The sequence below is a fragment of the Choloepus didactylus genome, chromosome 13, assembly GCF_015220235.1.
Source record: "Choloepus didactylus isolate mChoDid1 chromosome 13, mChoDid1.pri, whole genome shotgun sequence".
Lineage (NCBI taxonomy): Eukaryota > Metazoa > Chordata > Mammalia > Pilosa > Megalonychidae > Choloepus > Choloepus didactylus.
Genome location: NC_051319.1, coordinates 28,520,941 through 28,539,811, shown reverse-complemented (window position 1 = coordinate 28,539,811; position 18,871 = coordinate 28,520,941). Strand labels below are relative to the sequence as shown.

At 37.0% G+C, this 18,871-nt stretch overlaps 1 protein-coding gene and 1 long non-coding RNA gene across 3 annotated transcripts in view; one reads left to right on the top strand and one right to left on the bottom strand.

Annotated features, from left to right (window-relative positions):
* Positions 1–18,871, bottom strand: part of ADGRV1 (adhesion G protein-coupled receptor V1) — a 635,274-nt gene that overhangs the window by 302,771 nt on the left and 313,632 nt on the right. The window lies entirely within an intron of this gene.
* LOC119508216 overlaps positions 9,468–18,871 on the top strand; it is a 37,695-nt gene continuing 28,291 nt past the window's right edge. The window contains exons 1-3 of one of the 2 annotated variants that reach the window (XR_005211429.1): positions 9,468–9,590; positions 12,965–13,127; positions 18,004–18,299. This is a non-coding gene — a long non-coding RNA (uncharacterized LOC119508216). Of the gene's footprint in view, positions 9,591–12,964; positions 13,128–18,003; positions 18,300–18,871 lie in introns of those variants that run through there. The other variant, XR_005211428.1, reaches the window with a different exon arrangement.

Here is an 18,871-nt window from a genome sequence, read left to right as displayed (position 1 = left end):
GCCTACCCCCTCTTCCTGAAGAATCTCATTTAAAAATAGAGCCATGCCAATCTTACAGACATAAATTTTTTCCTTAGTAAATCCATCAAAATGTGCTCAAGATATTGCATATTGCTATTAAAATTTATTTACTTGGTTTATTTGTAGAATGGAAAGAAAATAAGTTAATCAGAACTCTATTTTTCAATATTTAATAAGATATGACCACTACTTAGTGGAGCATCTCAGTTTAGGTTGATATTATCATCCTTTCCATTATGTGTGGCAAAATTGAAATATCTAACTAAAATTGTAATATGAATAGATAGGAACACCGTCAAATAAGATTTAGTCGCATGAACCATATTGGTAAGGAGCAATATTTTTGAAGCTACATAAGAATCATTTCCTATAAAAGATTAGATTTCAGTTAGTTTCTTGTTACTAAAGAGAAAAATACAATCTTTAGAAGTGTGTATATATATTTCCTCAACAATTCAAAATTTAGTTCACATAAAAGCATATTCAGTATTCAGGATAATGAATGATATCTATTTAATTTTCAAACAGAACTGAGTTCTTTCCTAAAAAATTTTTCATGATTATGATTTCAAATGAGAATCAACCATTATATAAATGTTGTTCCCTATTCAACCTCTTCTGAATAAATTTGAAGAAACTCTAAATCCATCTTGTCACTCCCAGATTGAAAACACCTTCCACTGGGAATCTTTATGGTCTTCAAATATTTGCAACCAGATGACCACAGACCTCGATTATGAAAAAAATATCGATCACATGCCCAAAATATGAACACTGTTTATAAAATATATACTAGTATTTTCAGTATATTTTAAAGGATATCCATGTATGAATATTTATTTGTTTTATTTATTATTTATTGATTTTGCTCTGAGTGTGTTTAAAGAAGAGTACATTATGAACAGCAGCTTCAATCTGCACTTTCTTGACAGAAATCTTTTCAAGGCACTTGACCATTTTGTGAGTGCTATTTGGGTTAAATCTACAGAGGAGTCTGCAAATCTAGGCACAACTAAACTACAATACCTCAAATATGCTAAAAATGAATAAACAAGTAAGGCCACCACTGTCACCTCTTCTGTATTGTGGAATTTACACTCCTTTCTCTAGAAACTTGTCATCAAACTCGATATGTGACCGTCTAGCATATGGAAAGACTCGAGCCAATCCATCCCATTAAATATTTGTATTTTAAATGTATTTTGTATTTTAAATATGTGTGGTTTTCCTTTCTTTTGTGTTTTAAATAATTGGATTACTTTTAAAATTTTTAAGATAAAAATACATTAAAGCAGTTATTATACTAATTTCATTCCACATCCATATGGATCATCTTTGCACACTTTTCAGGTGCAAGTCCCCTACTTTGGAGACTACAGTCCTAGAAAATGAAATATGAGCTCTTCAAATTGTCTTGCAAATCCTTCGCAGGACTTATCCCACTTATCTAACTGTATTTTTCAGTATTAATGCAAATGAGTTCCGCATGGCAAGCAAACTGGTTGTTACGATAGAAAAAGCAGCTGTGCGAGAATATTCTCTGGTTGGAAATGTAGTCTATACAGTAGGTTGGCAACTCGATAGTCAGGAAGCCATATATACGTACCTGACAGGATCTGAGTAAGAAGAGCAAGCCAGGAACCTCAGCCAGGAGAAGTTAGAGCATACAGGTCATAGGAGTTCAGAGATAAAAGGTAGAAAACAAAAAGCAGAGAACAGACCCAAGGCATGATGGCAAGGCTTTGGGAATGGTCAAAAGGTCAAGCAGTCAGGAAAGGAGATCCACTTGAACCAGCACAGGGGTTGGTGAACGGACAAGGAAACAGATGTGAGGCCCGAACAACAAAGCAATTTAAGAATGAGGCAATTTTCTGTTATGGCCAGGAAGTTTCTTACACATTTCCTTCTGGATACTTTCCCAGAACTTGCTAGTCTGACCCTGTGCATAGCAGCAGGCAGAAGGGAAGGTTTGGGGAAAAGGTGGAGTGAAGAGGTGGGACCAAGGGAAATACTCCTCACCCTGAAGAACAAGGCTCTCCACAGTCTGTACTTCCACTATGACACTTCCATTCTCTTGGAATATCCTCCTCTCCTATTCATCATTCTAAATCCCACTCAGATCCTACCTCCTCCCTTAGCTCTTCTTTAACAACCTCAACTTAACATTCTCTGAACTCTTATAGCAATTATTTGTTCACCTGAGCATTTTAACACAATTGTGAGCAGGTTTGAACTTTTTTTTTTTCCATTTCATGTATCACCTTCCCCAAAGAAATTCCAAGTACCTAGAGAGCTGTGGATTCATGTTACATCTTACTTTTAGTAGTCAATGCTTCTTAAATGTTTCTGAGAATTCTTTGAATACTATGATATGACCCTTTACCCAAACACACCAAAGGGCATGTGCACAAAATTTAGCATATTATTATATAATTTCAGGTTATTCAGAGACCACTACTTTTGCCCAACATATTAAAAAAGAAACTCCATCAAGTCCTGAAGTAATTTTTACTGCTTGGGAAAAGGTTTTTCATTATTTTTGGTATTAGGATGGGAAAGTTCTTCGAGTGGCATTGGATTTGAAAGCTGGTAATGGAGTGACTCAAATATTAACCTCTTCTCATTTTTATGGTTTTTAATGTGATTGATTCAATCTTGGACCTTTCATTCTTTTCAGGATTATTTTTACATAATTAACTAGATGTACTGTCACACATGTTAAAAACACTTACTAGAGAAATTAATTAGGAGCATGACAAATTGTAGTAGCTTTCCATTAATAATATCTTCTTCCTCTTCCTCACCATCAACCTTATCATCATGGTTACCAGTTACTGAACATTTCCTAAGGGTTAAGTGCTCTGAATGTATTAGCTTAGTTAAAGATCCCAACAACACTATGAAGTTAAGGTCATGTTCTCTAGTATACAGATAGGGAACTGAGGAACAGAGAACCTGAGAAATTTATTCAAGGTCACAGAGATGGTAAGTAGAGGAATGAGGATTGAAGCAGAGGCAGCAGTTTGCCTCCTGAGCTTACATCTAATTATAGCTATTCCTATACCTATGACCTATATGCAAAATGTTTTAGAGTCTCTAAACTGCCATCAAGTCCTTCTCTCCCTGCAAGCACACACAGCTCCTCTTTGTAAGGAGTATAAATCCCCTCTTCTTGAACATGGACTTGCCCCATAACTCATTCTTGACTAGTAAAATATAGCAGAAATGATGCTCTGGGACTTCCAAGGATAACCACAAGAAGCTGTGACCCCTTAGGTCTCTTGGAACAATCATTCTCAGAATTCGGCTACAAGGAGGGAGACAACCAAGCCACTTGGAGAGGCCACGTATGTGCTCTGGTCCACAGCCTCAGCTCAGCTCCCTGCTGACAGCCCACATCAACAGCTGGCCATGTGAGTGACACGTCTTGGCCATCTAAGTAAGCCAACTTGGACCTCCAGCCCAGGAGTCTACAGATGACTGCTGCCCAGTCAACCCCTGAATGTGACCAAATGTGAGACATCAAGTGAGAAATGACAGAATCAGAAGAGGTAATAACAAATTGTTGTTCAATGCCACTAAGATTTTAAGGTAGTTTGTTACATAGTAGTAGATAAACAGAACACTGAGGCAGTCCTTTTACTGATTGTTTTTGGATTTTTTTTTGTTTTTTTTTTCCTCCCAATATTCCAATCAAATAATTTGTTTCCCCCTTCCTCTCTAGGTTTTGTTTTTTTGTTTTTTCTTTCTCTGCCTAAAAGATTTGGCCTTTATGTTGCATTTTCCTCTTGTGGCTGATATGAGCCTAAAGTGGGAGAATTTTACCTCCAGATTGTTGTAGCGACACAACATTTTGACTTAGCAAATGATAAAAGAGATGGGTTTCTTATTATTGCCCTTTTAACTACTTTAAGCTGGCTAGTGATGAGGGTTGGTTATTATTTTTGTAAAGGCTAAAGACAAAATGCGATCGGAAATGCAATTACAATAAAGAAGATCATAGCATCCTTTTCTGTCACCATTTACTCTGTACCTTCTGAAACAATTGGAGAGAAGTGAAAACTTTACTATTGGTAAATACTGAAAGTTTATATAACAAGAAAAGGTAATTTACCTTAGAGTATTTGCGCCAGTTTGAATAGATCATGTCCCCCAAAACACCATTACCTTTGATGCAAACTTGTGTGGGCAGACATATTAGTGTTGATTAGATTATAATTCTTTGAGTGTTTCCATGGAGAAGTGACCTTTACCCAACTGTAGGTGATAACTCTGATTAGATCATTTCCATGGAGGTGTGGCCCCCCCATTCAGCATGGGCGTTGATTAGTTTACTGGAGCACTATATAAGCTCAGACAGTAGGAGCGAGCTTGCTACAGCCAAGAGGGACACTTTGAAGAACACACAGAATCTAAGAGAGGAACTGCAACTAACAGAGACATTTTGGAGACAGCCTTTGAAAGCAGATTTTTTTTTTTTTTTAATTTTTTTAAATTTTATTTTGAAATAAATTCAAACTTACAGAAACAGTTGCAAAAACAATACAAAACCCATACACAGAACTCCAGCATAGCCCGGCCCTCCTCCCCCATACCCCGAGCCACCAACTATAACATCCTGTCACACCATTTCTTTCTTTCCCTCCCTCCCTCCCTCCCTATCATCCATCATCTATTGCTGTCTTCTGAACATATGAGAGCAAGCTGCATACATCCTTGAACAAACAATATAATTCACATCTACAATTCCCATGAACAAGAACATTCTTTTTTTATTATTATTTATTTTATTTAGATATATTCACATACCATGCAGTCATACAAAACAAATTGTACATTTGATTGTTCACAGTACCATTACGTAGTTGTATATTCATTACCAAAATCAATCCCCGACACCCTCGTTACCACACACACAAAAATAACCAGAATAATAATAAAAGTGAAAAGGAGCAACTAAAGTAAAAAAGAACACTGGGCACCCTTGTCTGTTTGTTTGTTTCCTTCCCCCACCTTTCCACTCATCTATCCACAAACTAGACAAATGGGAGTGTGATCCCTATAGCCCCCCCCAATCCCACTGTCCCCCCTCATAAGCCACATTTTTATACAATTGTCTTCAAGATTCATGGGTTCTGGGTTGTAGTTTGATAGTTTCAGGTATCCACCACCAGCTACCCAAATTCATTAGAACCTAAAAAAGCGTCGTCTATATTGTGCGTAAGAGTGCCCACCAGAGTGACCTCTCGGCTCCTTTTGGAATCTCTCTGCCACTGAAGCTTATTTCATTTCCTTTCACATCCCCCTTTTGGTCAAGAAGATAAGAACATTCTTTTATGCAATCCCATTAATCGCAGCTAAGAAGTTCAAGAAATTCAACATTGATACAAAGCTTACATTCTATATTTCCTTTTTTTTTTTTTCCCTTACGTCCCAACTGTGCCCCTTTGAGCCTCCTCTCCTCCATCCTAAGATCCCATCCAGGATCATCCTTGGCATTTAATTGTCATTATCTATTTAGACTGTCTTATTTTTTTTTTTTTTCAATTGTGGAAACATATATACAGCATAAATCTTCCCATTCCAACCCCTACCTAGCATTCCATTAGTGGGATTAATCACATTTAGAGCGTTGTAATGATATCACCTTCCCACCATCCATTACTAGAAATTTCCTTTCACCCCAAACAGAAACCCTACACTCATTTCTTAACTCCCTATTGCCCCTTCCCCCACTTCTCATAACCCATACTCTACTTTTCATCTCTATGGTCGTATTCTCTGATACTTTCTTTGTGTTTACTGTGGGGCTTAAATTTAACCTCTTAAATCTATAACAATCTTGTTTTTCTTTGATACAAACTTAACTTCAATACGACACGTAAACTATGTTCCTAAACTCCTCCATTGCCCCTCCTTTATGTAGTTCTTGTCAAAAATTACATATTTTATATTGAGTCCGAAACTACTGACTTGTCATTACAGTTTATGTATTTTAGATCCTGTAGGAACTAAATAGTGGAGTTACAAATCAAAAATACAGTAATATTGGTATTTATATTTACCATGTGATCTTTACTGGAAATCTTTATTTCTTCATGTGGTTTCAGTCAATTGTTTAGTGTCTCTTCCTTTCAGCCTGCTCAATTCCCTTTAGCATTTCTCATAGGACTGATCTACTGGTGATGAAGTCCCTCAGCTTTTGATTATCCAGGAATGTTTTCATCTCCCCCTCATTTTTACCCTCCAGGTGTTTGTGAATTTTCTAAGTCTCTGATGGTTATTGGCTTCTATTTGTATTCCATTGTGGTCAGAGAATGTGCTTTGAATAAATTCAATTTTTTTTTTAATTTATTGAGGCTTCTTTTATGCCCCAGCCTATGGTCTATTCTGGAGAAGGATCCATGATCACTAGAGAAGAATGTGTGTCCTGGTGATTTGGGATGTAATGTTCTATATACGTCTGTTAAATTTCTATCTCTCTCTCCTTTCTTTGTTTCTCTGATGGTAGGGCTCCCTTTAGTATCTGAAGTAGGGAAGGTCTTTTATTAGCAAAATCTCTCAGCATTTGTTTGTCTGTGAAAAATTTAAGCTCTCCCTCAAATTTAAAGGAGAGCTTTGCTGGATAAAGTATTCTTGGTTGGAAATTTTTCTCTCTCAGAATTTTAAATATGTCATGCCACTGCCTTCTCGCCTCTATGGTGGCCACTGAGTAGTCACTACTTAGTCTTATGCTGTTTCCTTTGTATGTGGTGAATTGCTTTTCTCTTGCTGCTTTCAGAACTTGCTCCTTCTCTTCAGTATTTGACTGTCTGATCAGAATATGTGTTGGAGTGGGTTTATTTGGATTTATTCTATTTGGAGTTCACTGGGCATTTATGCTTTGTGTATTTATATTGTGTAGAAGGTTTGGGAAGTTTTCCCCAACAATTTCTTTGAATACTCTTTGTAGACCTTTACTTTTCTCTTCCCCTTCTCAGACACCAATGAGTCTTAAATTTGGACGTTTTATTTTATCTATTGTATCCCTGAGATCCATTTCAATTTTTTTGAATTTTCCCCATTCTTTCTTTTGTTCTTTCATTTTCTGTTCTGTGGTCCTTGAGGATGCTGAGTTGTTGTTCAGCTTCCTCTAATCTTGTATTATGAGTATCCAGAGTCTTTTTAATTTGGCCAACAGTTTATTTTATTTCCATAAGATCTTCTATTTTTTTAATTACTCTTGCAATTTCTTCTTTATGCTCTTCTAGGGTCTTCTTTATGTTCTTTATATCCTGTGCCATGCTCTTCTTCATGTCCTTTATATCCTGTGCTGTGCTCTCATTGTTTGTCTGTAGTTCTTTGATTAATTGCACCAAGTACTGTGTCTCTTCTGATCTTCTGATTTGGGTGTTTGGGTTTGGGTTCTCCATGTCATCTGGTTTTATCATATGCTTTAAGATTTTCTGTTGTTTTTGGCCTCTTGGCATTTGCTTTACTTGATAGGGTTTTTTCAGGATATAAAAAATACCAATCTCGAATTTGTCAGATCTACAGCTTGGTGGCATATACATTCTTTAACTAACCAGCAGATGGCATCCATGAGTCACCTATTCCCCTCAAGTCAGTTCTCCCCAACTTTGTCTTTGTGGTGTGTGGGGATCTGATTCTTGTGGGGTTCAACTGGTGCACTAAGTTTGGGTGTGTTGTTGGTGCTGTCCACCCTAAATGTGGGGTATGTATCTGGGTGGTTAGGGAGGCAGGGCAGCTTTAATAGTCAAACTTCCTAGGTTCTCCCAGAGATTTAAGGCTGTTGCAAGAGTCTAAGCTTTCATTTCAGTCTTGCCACAAATTGTCTCTGCCACTGACCCACAAGTCCTTGGTATTGGTGTAGGATCCCTACGATTTCTGAGTGGGGCCCCCTTCTCAGCCATGCTCTTCCAGGACCTCTGCTGAGGGAAGGTTGTGCCACATCACAAGTGTGCACCGGCCCACCAGGGAAGCCCTGGGCCACCAGGCCGTGCAGGGGCGTTCCCAGCCTGATTTAAAGATGTTTGAACGGGGCGTGTTAATTTTCCCATTATCTCACAGTTCCACCTTCCCAGCTCCAGGACAATTAGCTGTGTGTGCACTAAAGGCCACTGTCCATGGCTGATATTGTGTGCAGTGCTGTGGGAATCACTCCCTGTCATACTGGGACCTTTGGCCCGGCTCTGGGCTATAGCTCCAGCCTGGGCAGAAGCATCTCCAGCCCGCCAGGGAGATGGCTGCAGGGGGCGTGGTTTCTTTCTCCTTTTGGCTCCCCTCTGTCCCCCTGACCCCAGAACAATCAGCAGTGGGCTATCCTCCATGCCAGACACCGAGACATTGGCCCAGCCTGCTCCTGCCATGCTTCACTGCGCGGTTCTCACCGTCAGAACCACAGCCACTCCCAGTTTTTTGGTTTTTTTTTAAAGAAAGAACTAGTCTGTCTCCAAAAGCCAACCCATGGTTTCACCACACCACAGCACGGCCACAGGGCTTTCAACTGGCTCACTCACTCGTTTCAGAATGCAGAGTTCCAGTTCCACCAAATGCATGGTCCCTGTAGATTTAGCAGAACTTGTCCGGCTGGTGCATAGCTGGAACTGATGTTCTCGGTCACCTTCTGGCTTTTGTCTAGTATTTTTCACGGAGGTGTTTTTTTTGCCCTGTCTCACCTAGCCACCATCTTAGGTTCTCCTCTGAAAGGAGACTTTTGTTCCAGAGAAGCTAAGAGAGGACAAATACCCCAAGAGCAACATTTTGAAGAATGCACAGGAGCTGAGAGAAGAGCTAGAACACAACCTGGGAGCAAGCAGACACCAGCCATGTGCCTTTCCAGCTAACAGAGGTTTTCCAGATGCCAATGGCCTTTCTCCAGTGAAGGTACCCTATTGTTGATGCCTTATCTTAGACACTTTACGGCCTTAATACTGTAACTGTATAACCAAATAAACCTTCTTTATAAAAGCCAATCTATTTCTGGTATTTTGCATAACAGCATTAGCAAACCAGAATGGTATTGTAATAAATATATACCATTGATTTCAAAGTAAAGGTGAATGACAAAAGACTTCTGTACCAAAATACAATAGGTATAGATTTCATCACTTGTATGAAATATAAAGGAACAGACTAAGGATATTGAACACTAGTCATGAAACATTGATTACTATCCACCTACTAGGTAGATTACCATAACATTCATTTATTAATTTACTCACAAATTCCATAACTCTTATATGTGCCTACTACTGAACACCCAGCACAGAGAAGAGATACAGACATGAGTAAAATACCATCTTTGCCTTAGAAAACCTCAGAGAATAGAAGCTATTTAACAATCTCCTAGTCAGGTCTGGAAAGACTGCTGAGTTGTAATTCATCAGGCAAAGAAAGGGGAGAAGCTGCAACAGGCAGCAGGGCCCACATGGGCAAAGATGTGAGACAAATGGAGTTTCAGGCTGGGGACAAGAGAAGGCGTGAGAACAAGGAAGGATGGAAGTGGGACTGAACAGCTCGGTGCCAGAGCATATGCTGAGTTAAGGAGTTTTGACTTCATCTTGGAGGTACTGATGAGACGTGGCCAGTTTTAAAGTTGCAAATTACTAAATTCTGTGGAGTCTGCAATAATTAATTAATTAATTATTAATAAATTAATATTTATTAATTTAAGTAATTATTTAATCAGGGACTTATAATAAGACAATTGTGAATACAACCAAAATGATACGTAAAATTTAGGCTTACTTTTCTTTTCCAAGGTTACCTGTTTTGTTTTAAAAGTTGGTTGATTTTCAAATTATCTTTGAGAAGAATTCAAAATACACATACCATTAGGTTGAATAGAGAAATGTGAAGAGCGGCACTGTTCAGATGATTAGTAAAGACTTCATAATGGCTAATTTGCACATTAATTGTTTAGAGTATTTACTAGTAATATATTTTAAATGTATAACTTTGAAAAAGTCAGCAATTAAGTCTTACCTGGATTATCATCTGGGAATTAGGGATCACAAGAAGAAGTCACCTGCTGAAAGGTTTGGGAGGTTCAGATGTGCATCTCCAAATTATTTGAGAATATAAATTACTTAATTTATTATTCAAGTTATTCATACTTCCATGGATTGTGAATCTCCCAGTTCTGCCCTTTTTTACATTAAAAAGATGGAAATGAAAAAAAGAAAATGAACACTTATCTACTTGTGTGTTGGTTTAAGGCACATTCTAATTACTTTTCATAAAGTATATCTGACAAATGACCCACAGTACATAGTATGTTCCAAACACTACCCAAAATAAAAGTGAAAGTTACTCAAGAAAAAAGGAAATACTATTATTTAAACTTGTGTAGAGCTAGTATAAATTTCCCTGTTGAAAAAGATAAACATTGCTCAATATTTTTTAAAAAGTAACTTTGGTGTATACTATAAAACAAACATAAGGAATTTATCTCTATCTGAAATCTTGCATGCATATTATAATTTCATGGAAATATTTTGAAGTAATTGACTTTCAAGTGAATACAGGAAGAATGTTATTAAAAAGAACAAAGATAAGGAAATATACTGTAGTGAGTAATCCTGCAGTGGGGAAGGGAACAGCCGCTTATGATCTAACAGGATTTTTCCATTCTTAACTTCGTTGATCTTAGACACAAAGCAAACAAATCATCCTTGGTTTCTAAAAGTCCATCGTGATGCTAAAAGGAAATTAATTCCCCTTGCTAATACGGTTCATAAAAACATGTTATTAAAGTCAACTAAATGAAAATTGTAGACATTACTACAATGGGCTACAATTTTTCCTTAAAATAAGGGATTTTCCATCCCTTTCCAAATTGTTTCTAACACAAAGGTGACTTTCCAGTATTGGGAAAGAGGTGCACATAGTTGCAGAATGGCAAATATCTGATGACGGCATAATGAAGATCTTAGTAAACTCAGAGTGCTAAAGAGGCCAGCACTAAATAAATGAAAGCACAGTGTTGCTTACTAAAAAAAAAAAAAAAAAATAGGTGTTCTAAAAGATACCATTATCGTGACCTAAATATGGGCAGAAAAAAGTCAGATTACTTATATGATTCAGCCATTACACCAGAAACAAAAATGTTATCATCATTATAAATATACTTATTTAGAACTTAATTGCACAAATAGAAGGCAGGAATTGCCCTCTAGGTGTTAAAAATCAAAGATAAGACATTTATAGGGCTACATACGTATTGAGACATGGAATTAAAACTTTCAGGGCAAATACATAAATGGAAATAGAAGCATTAGTAGTTCTTGGATAAAAGGTAAATACAATGTAGCAAGGAGACAACATATATAACTGAATTGAAGACAGAATAACTATGGAAAGCCTTCCACTCAACTGAATAAACTATGTGGAAATAGTTTGGTCTCTGATCAATCAGAAGAGTTTTCTGAAAGAGCAAGGATTTCAAAATCTGTTAGAAAGTTCACAAAACACGTATAATCTGGAAGCTGCCAAAGGTGGATGATGACAGAAAGGAGAAAAATGAGAAGCAACTGAGTAATGTAGAATGGCTCAAAGTTGGTTTCTTAAAGGAAGGAGAATTGGTGTGTTGAGGAAAAGAAATCAGTAAAGATTGAATGATTTCAAACCAGGAGTCTTCTTTGACTCCTCTCGTTTCTTTAAATTCAACATCCATTCCAACAGCAAATCTTATTGTCTTTACTTTCAAAACATAATGCAAATCACAAACCTCTTTTCCTCACTACTACTCCCCAAATTCAAGTCACCACCATCATTCACCTGGACTCCTGTAAAGGCCTCTCAAGTGTTCTCGTTGCTTCCATTATTCCCCAGTGCCCCCCACTTCTATCCTTTAGCCAGCAGTCAAATCTTTATAATGATTTCTCAATACACTTAAAATAAAACCCAAGCTGTTTCTCATACACTTCTCTCTCTCTCTAAATCCATCTCCCCCCATTCTCTCCCTTGCTCTCTGGTCCAGGCAATATTGAACTTCCTGCTGCTTCTCTAAACAAAATCTGTTAACTGCTACTTCATGCAACACTCAGAGCTGGCAATGCATAGATAGTTTAATCACCTTTCTTCTTTTAGCTAAGGGAATTGGCTATTGAATTGAATGACAGGAATTTATATTTGGAGAAAAAACATCACAGTGATTTCCCTGATGACAGAACAAACAAAGTAGTACAATATAAGCATTTCCAGATTCATCTTTAAGATTATAACAGTAAGCATTTGCTGCTCTATGGAGAGCTCGACACACAGAGTCAGCCTACAGCTATGGGTGAGTATGTTCCTTCCGAAGAATGAGACATATTCACCAACACTGCATGTGTGGGAAAAGAGCAGGGGAGAAATTATGGAAAAAGAGAAAACAAGGAGGGAAATATGTTACAGGTACCAAAATGCCTCTCAAAATAGCTGTGGTAAGTGGAGGAGAAAGGGCCCCCATCCGAATCCCAGAGTCAGTAGGTATCTTCATCAGCACAAATGTTTGCCACATATACCTTTTCCACCATTGACAGAGCTGGTAGCTAAGTAAGAAAGATACAGATGGTCAATATCTCCACAACTCTTTTGGAAATGTATATCACACAATGAACTTCCCAAGTGTTTTGGTATCCTTGCTGATAAAGCAAATGCCATGCAATGGGTTGGCTTAAACAATGGGAATTAAATTTTAAAAAGATAATTCAGTGACAGACCAAACAAAACATATTTGCAAGCCCCCTGTGACCCAAGGAGAGAGTGACTATCTAATTTATCATCCAACCCAGGACACATTTGAGAGTCGGAGGAGGCATTATCAGTAACTATGCTAGGACAAAAGTTTCAAACCAGGACTGTCCCAGGAAAATTGATAGAAATGGTCAATTTGGGTCACATTTTACAATGTGCTTCGACTTTTACTTTTATCAATAAAAGTTATTTTTCTTCACAGACCTTTCATCTCTCTCTCTCCCATTTGGCCAGAGTAGAGTTACATTTTATGATGATGAAGACAGGAATGTGTAGCCATCAGTTCTATAGTTGGTCCCAAAGATGGAATAGCAAGTGGTCAAAATCAGCCCTGAAAATCCCTTAAGTTGCCCAAAAAGTACAAGGTATGTATCAGTTTATTTGGTTTTGTACACAAACTCATATGCACATTAATGTGTGAGAAACACAGATCTCAAGCAAAGAAAGGGATAACAGTAATCTATATGTAGAAGACTGGGCACTCAAAAAATGCCTTGAAGAGAACTATTAAATCCTTATCGAAATGGAGGATGTGTAGAAAATTCTAGAGTATTACTTTTTGCCAGTAAAGTTATTTCATTCTATTTATTGTTCAGCTTCTATTACATGTTAGATTAAACAAGACAGTGGAGTGAAATCTAGAATGGGGGACATGGTAAAACTCTACTTAAACACTGTATGAAATAAGTATGTTTCATTCTTATATTGTAGTTAACATGAAGTTTGTGGTGTGCAAATTCCAAGGATTAGTTGAATAAAAGAAAGGAAACCAGAGAAATCAGTTAGGACAAATTCTTATAGCAAGAACTCTCTCTCCTAAAGTACTGGAAGCAAGGGGTCCTAACCCAGGTAGACAGGACAAGGTTGATGAGGCCCATGAGGCAGTGGAAGAACATTAGCGGGCCCCAAACCACCCAGCTCTGAACACTCTTACCAGAGTAGTCAGGTGAGGTAGAACAGCCAGGGTGGGTAAGGGGGGGCAGATGAACATTGGGAGTCTGGAAGATATACTAGGTTGGAAAAACAGGCCTAGAGAAAACCAAGAAGTCCATCCAAGGAAAGGAGAAAAATATAAAGTGTCTAGAGTATAAAGATTAGTGGTAGGGTGCTAAGAAAGAGGGATGGGGTAAGGAAGAGAGAGGAATGTCAGAAGTCATGCATTACATGGGCATTGAAGTCAAGGCTCAGATTCAGCCGGCAAAGAAAGTGGTCAAGAGTTTGACCCTGGGAATCACGGAATGCAGGCTCCGGTCCAGAAAGAGGCCCACTGTTAACAGGTTTCCAGATTTGGCAAGTTGTTTCAAACTTGTTGCTTTTGGCCAGGTAGGGGATGTTTACCTACGAAGGGCCAGATGGGGTAAAGAACATAACCCCAGAGGGGTATGTAGAGTGATCTGTTCCCTAACTAGATAGATGGAAACACTGTTCCAAAGGTCTGGGGCCGACCTGGGACAGAATAATGAATCATCATTATAGGTGGACAAAGCAGTGTTTTGTCTGCCAGCGAGCTAGGTATCTATTTCTGCTAAAACCAAGTATCCAGGAATTTCAGCTGTTTCATTTACTTTGCAAACAATGTATGATCATGAAACTATTTAAAGAAAATTGAAAAAGAAACCAGTTTTGCAGAAGCTAATTTTTTCTATGTCACATGTGGCCCCTGGACTTTATAATTACATAAGAAAAGACAGGCAGCAGCAGAGTCCATTTTAATCTTTAACCATACCGATTTCAAAGAATCAGTGACACCATCCTCAATTCCTCTGGTTCAGTTACTTTCAACTAGTTACCAGCATTTAAATTTATTCAAGCATGCTTGAAAATCAAACATGTTGAAAACATTAACCTATTATTCTGTGAAACCTTTTACTAACAATGATAATATTTCAGTATACCAAATCCCAGTGGTATGAAAGTGAGGATATGGCAATGACTCAAGTGTTTATAAAGCTCTAAAAACTAATTTCCTTAACCAATTTGAAATGTAGGCACTAAACTGAAATATGCTTACTAATTAAGGCTATGGAATGAATACTGAGGACTAAGAAATGGTGATTCAACTGCCAGAATCCTTGATTTCTTGACCCAAGCCTAGTAACTGAGCTCATTAGAAACTCTCATGTTCTAGTTTTAGACAGAAAGCATTATCCATTATTTTCTATTTTCTTGCAAAGGCTCTTCATCACCAAATATTCAAATATGACAGAAGGAAATTAACTTGAAATTCACATTAAATTTTATGGTCTTTTTAGAGATTAATACATAGAAATGCACTTCTGTGAGTAAGAAACTTGGAACATTTACAAAAGCAACACTGCACGTGCTTATGCAGAAGTCGAGTTTTTCTTAGTGGACATGTCAAGCAATTTTACTCACTAGAAAAATTTCATCTTATGTTTAAGATCCTGGTGGTCTTGACCAAAAGGGGGATGTGAAAGGAAATGAAATAAGCTTCAGTGGCAGATTCCAAAAGGAACCGAGTGGTCACTCTGAGCACTCTTACTCACAATATAGACAACCCTTTTTAGGTTCTAATGAATTGGAATAGCTAGCAGTAAATATCTGAAACTATCAAACTACAATCCAGAACCCATGAATCTTGAAGACAATTGTATAAAAATGTAGCTTATGAGGGTTGACAATGTGATAGGGAAAGCCATATGGATCACACTTCCCTTTGTCTAGTTTATGGATGGATGAGAAGAAAAATGGGGGAAGAAAAAAAAAGGCACCCAGTGTTCTTTTTTACTTTAATTGTTCTTTTTTCACTTTAATTTTTATTCTTATTATTCGTGTGTGTGTGGTAATGAAAATTTCAAAAATTAATTTTGCTGATGAATGCACAACTATATAATGGTACTGTAAACAACTGAATGTGTGCTTTGTTTTGTATGACTGCATGGTATGTGAATATATCTCAATAAAAATGAATTAAAAAAAAAAAAGATCCTGCTGGGCCTGGGGAAAGCTGGATAAAGGCAAAGGCAATCAAACCTGGGAAAAGTCAGGTTAAGGGCAACAGGTCTGGGTGAACAGGGAGTGACAATCACTAACCATATCCACACTATTGCTATGGGGTTTTGTAAGTTGTGGGGGTCATCCCTGAATCCCCATTTCCCTCTCCTACAGTGGTAGGTTCTATTGGTATGCTGTTCCTATCCACATGTACTCTAAAGGAAAGGCAAAAGGGGAAAAAATGCTTTCTTGCCCTGTCATTTTAAGTGAACACAATCAAAAGGTGGCCTCATAGGCAAAACCACAGCCCTCAAAACAGGAAGATCTGGATGCTTAAATGGATAAAGCCATTAAATGTAGAAGAATATAAATTTTATGTTCTGGGATATGCTAGGAAGGGAATATAAATGTTATTTCTCTTACTTCGTCCCCCACCTCCACCCCTTTTATTTCCTTGCTGCTAACTGCACATGAGTAAGAACTTTTTTCCAAGTTGATTTAGTACTGGTTTGACAATGAAATAGTAGAATGCAGAATGTCCAACTCCTTTTTTGGGGTACAAAAAGGTGAAAATTTGGCTATTAATAAAATTTAATATTTATTGAGTATGTTTTGCTAGGCACAGTGCTAAGCACTAAGCCTGCTGTACTTTGGCTCCTCATTTAATGGATTTAATTCTAAAATATGTGTACATTATATATATCTAACGATACATTTTTAAAAGTTTTTTTATTCATGACCACAATCAATTTTAGAACATTTTCATTACTCCAAAAAATAAAACTAAAAACAGAAAACCCAAAATATCCCATACCACTTATCCTCCCCTGTTATTTTCTTAAACAGCTTTATTCAGACACCATACAATCCATCCAAAGTGTACAATCAATAGCTCTTGGTATAATCGTACAGTTATGCATTCACCACTACAGTTTATATGAAAATATTCTCATTTCTTCTGAAGAAAAAAATCCCATACCCTTATATACCCCTATTATTGGCATTTCACTTTGGTATAGTGCCTTTCTTACCACCAATGCAAGAATATTACAATGTTACTGTTAACTATAGACCTTGGTTTTCATTAATTTTATTTCTTTCCCATATACCACTCTAATATCAACACCTGTAATAGGGCGTACATTTGTTCTCATTCATGTAAAAACTTTCTTATATTTGTACAATTTACCACCATCATTTTCCACTCTAGGTTTTGCTGTTATACAGTCCCAGTTTTTATCCTCAAGCTTTCCTTCTGGTGACATGCTCGACTCCAGCCATCCTCTTTCAACCACGCTCATACTCAGCTTTGTTAATTACACTTACAGCATTGTGCTACCATCACACAGTATTGAAACACACATTTTAATATCCAGACACTTTGTTCAAGATGAAACAGGCACAAAATTAACAACTGGCAAGTAGGAGTATAAGATCTAGATCTCCTGAACCCCACATCAACATTAAATATGAATAGTGCTTTTACTCTACTTTTCCTTCAATAGGTTAACTTTTCTTCATCAGGATTAAATTAATAAAAGACTTTAAATGTGCTAAACCTTATGCTAGTGACACTTTGGACTCAATTTTATTTTTCCAAGCTGCGAAATTTTCCTCTTTGAAACACATACACAAACAACAAAACAGCAAGGGGTCTATTTCATAAGTGTGTATGTATATGTACATGTATATACATCAAAGAAATCACCCATTCTCAATACAAAAGAGCTCAAATTTCATAAACTGACTATACATTAGATCAGCGCATTCTGGACTTCACGGTCCACACCTTCTGTTGGTCATCTTGCCATTAAGATCCTGCCATAAGTGACACGTCCTCTAGCCCTGGCTATGCTCTCCCAGTGCAATTAATGTTACTTTGTGTTGGTTGAGTAACAAAGAATTCATGACAGGATTATTAATTACAGTGTTTTTTTTCCTTGAGAAATCACAATGTCTACTGTTTCTCTTACATTAGATATCTCTTTTATTTATGTTAGTTTCATTCCTAATACATGTGTATTTAAACATAAAAAAAAAAAACACAGTAATCCATTAGAATTATTGATTGGGGAATTTAGTCAGGGAGACAAAGGTAACTCCTTTCCTATGTATTATCTACAACAAAACAAATTTTCTGTTTGATTCTTAAGAATGGGCCCCAATCTTAAAAACTGAGTAACAAATAATTCACTGTAAAATCAGATTTGTTGTTTTAAAATTTGATTATTTCAGGCTAAACTTTTAAGTATGAGAAACATAAAGACATAATTTTTTTTTCCTTAGGCTTTGAAATTTCTGAGAAAAGAACTTCAGATCTACTAAATTTAAATTAATTTATGATAGTTTAAAAAACAACAATTACATGGTCCTACAATTTATATTTTTCAACTGCAGTAAAATCCAATTAGCTTGACTACTTTGATAGTCAAACACCCGAGAGGCTGGAGCCCAAGGACTTATCTGCATCCCCATCAAGTTCAGAGCCAAGAACAGCAGAGCACATCTCATTCTAATGAATGGCACAAATCTATAGACAAAACAACTTCCAGTTGAAATATTTGTACAAGATTAATAAATGAATGCAGTTTACAACTAAAGCAAAGCTGTGGATACTACACATCTTTTTGATATGTTACTCTTGACTGCTTGCTTACAAATGTCTTTTAAGAGCTTGGCTATAAACCCCATGTTACAGCACATCTCTCAAAATGCAGGCTTAGCAAACTAAAAGTTATTTCAGTGTTAAGTGGACAGAATAATGGCATTCCCATTGGTTAGTCCTCTATCCTGCTGAGAAAGAGGCAGATATTCTATGTATTTGCTAAACTGAGAAAAAGAGAAAAGAAATGCTATTTTTTTTTCTTTATTAGAGAAGTTGTGGGTTTACAGAATAATCACGCATAAAAGACAAGATTCCCATATACCACCCTGTTACAAACACCTTGCCTTGGTCTGGAACATTTGTTACAATTGAATTCACCTCCCATTTACCTTCCAATTGCTTTTTATTCACCCTATACTTACCACTACCTAAAGTTAACGTCATGCATTTGTGAACATGGCTTCCTGGCCTATATTAGAAACTCTGTGAATAGTGAATAAGTTAATAAATGATTAAAATTGACCTAATAAAAGCATTTTAATCTAAGGA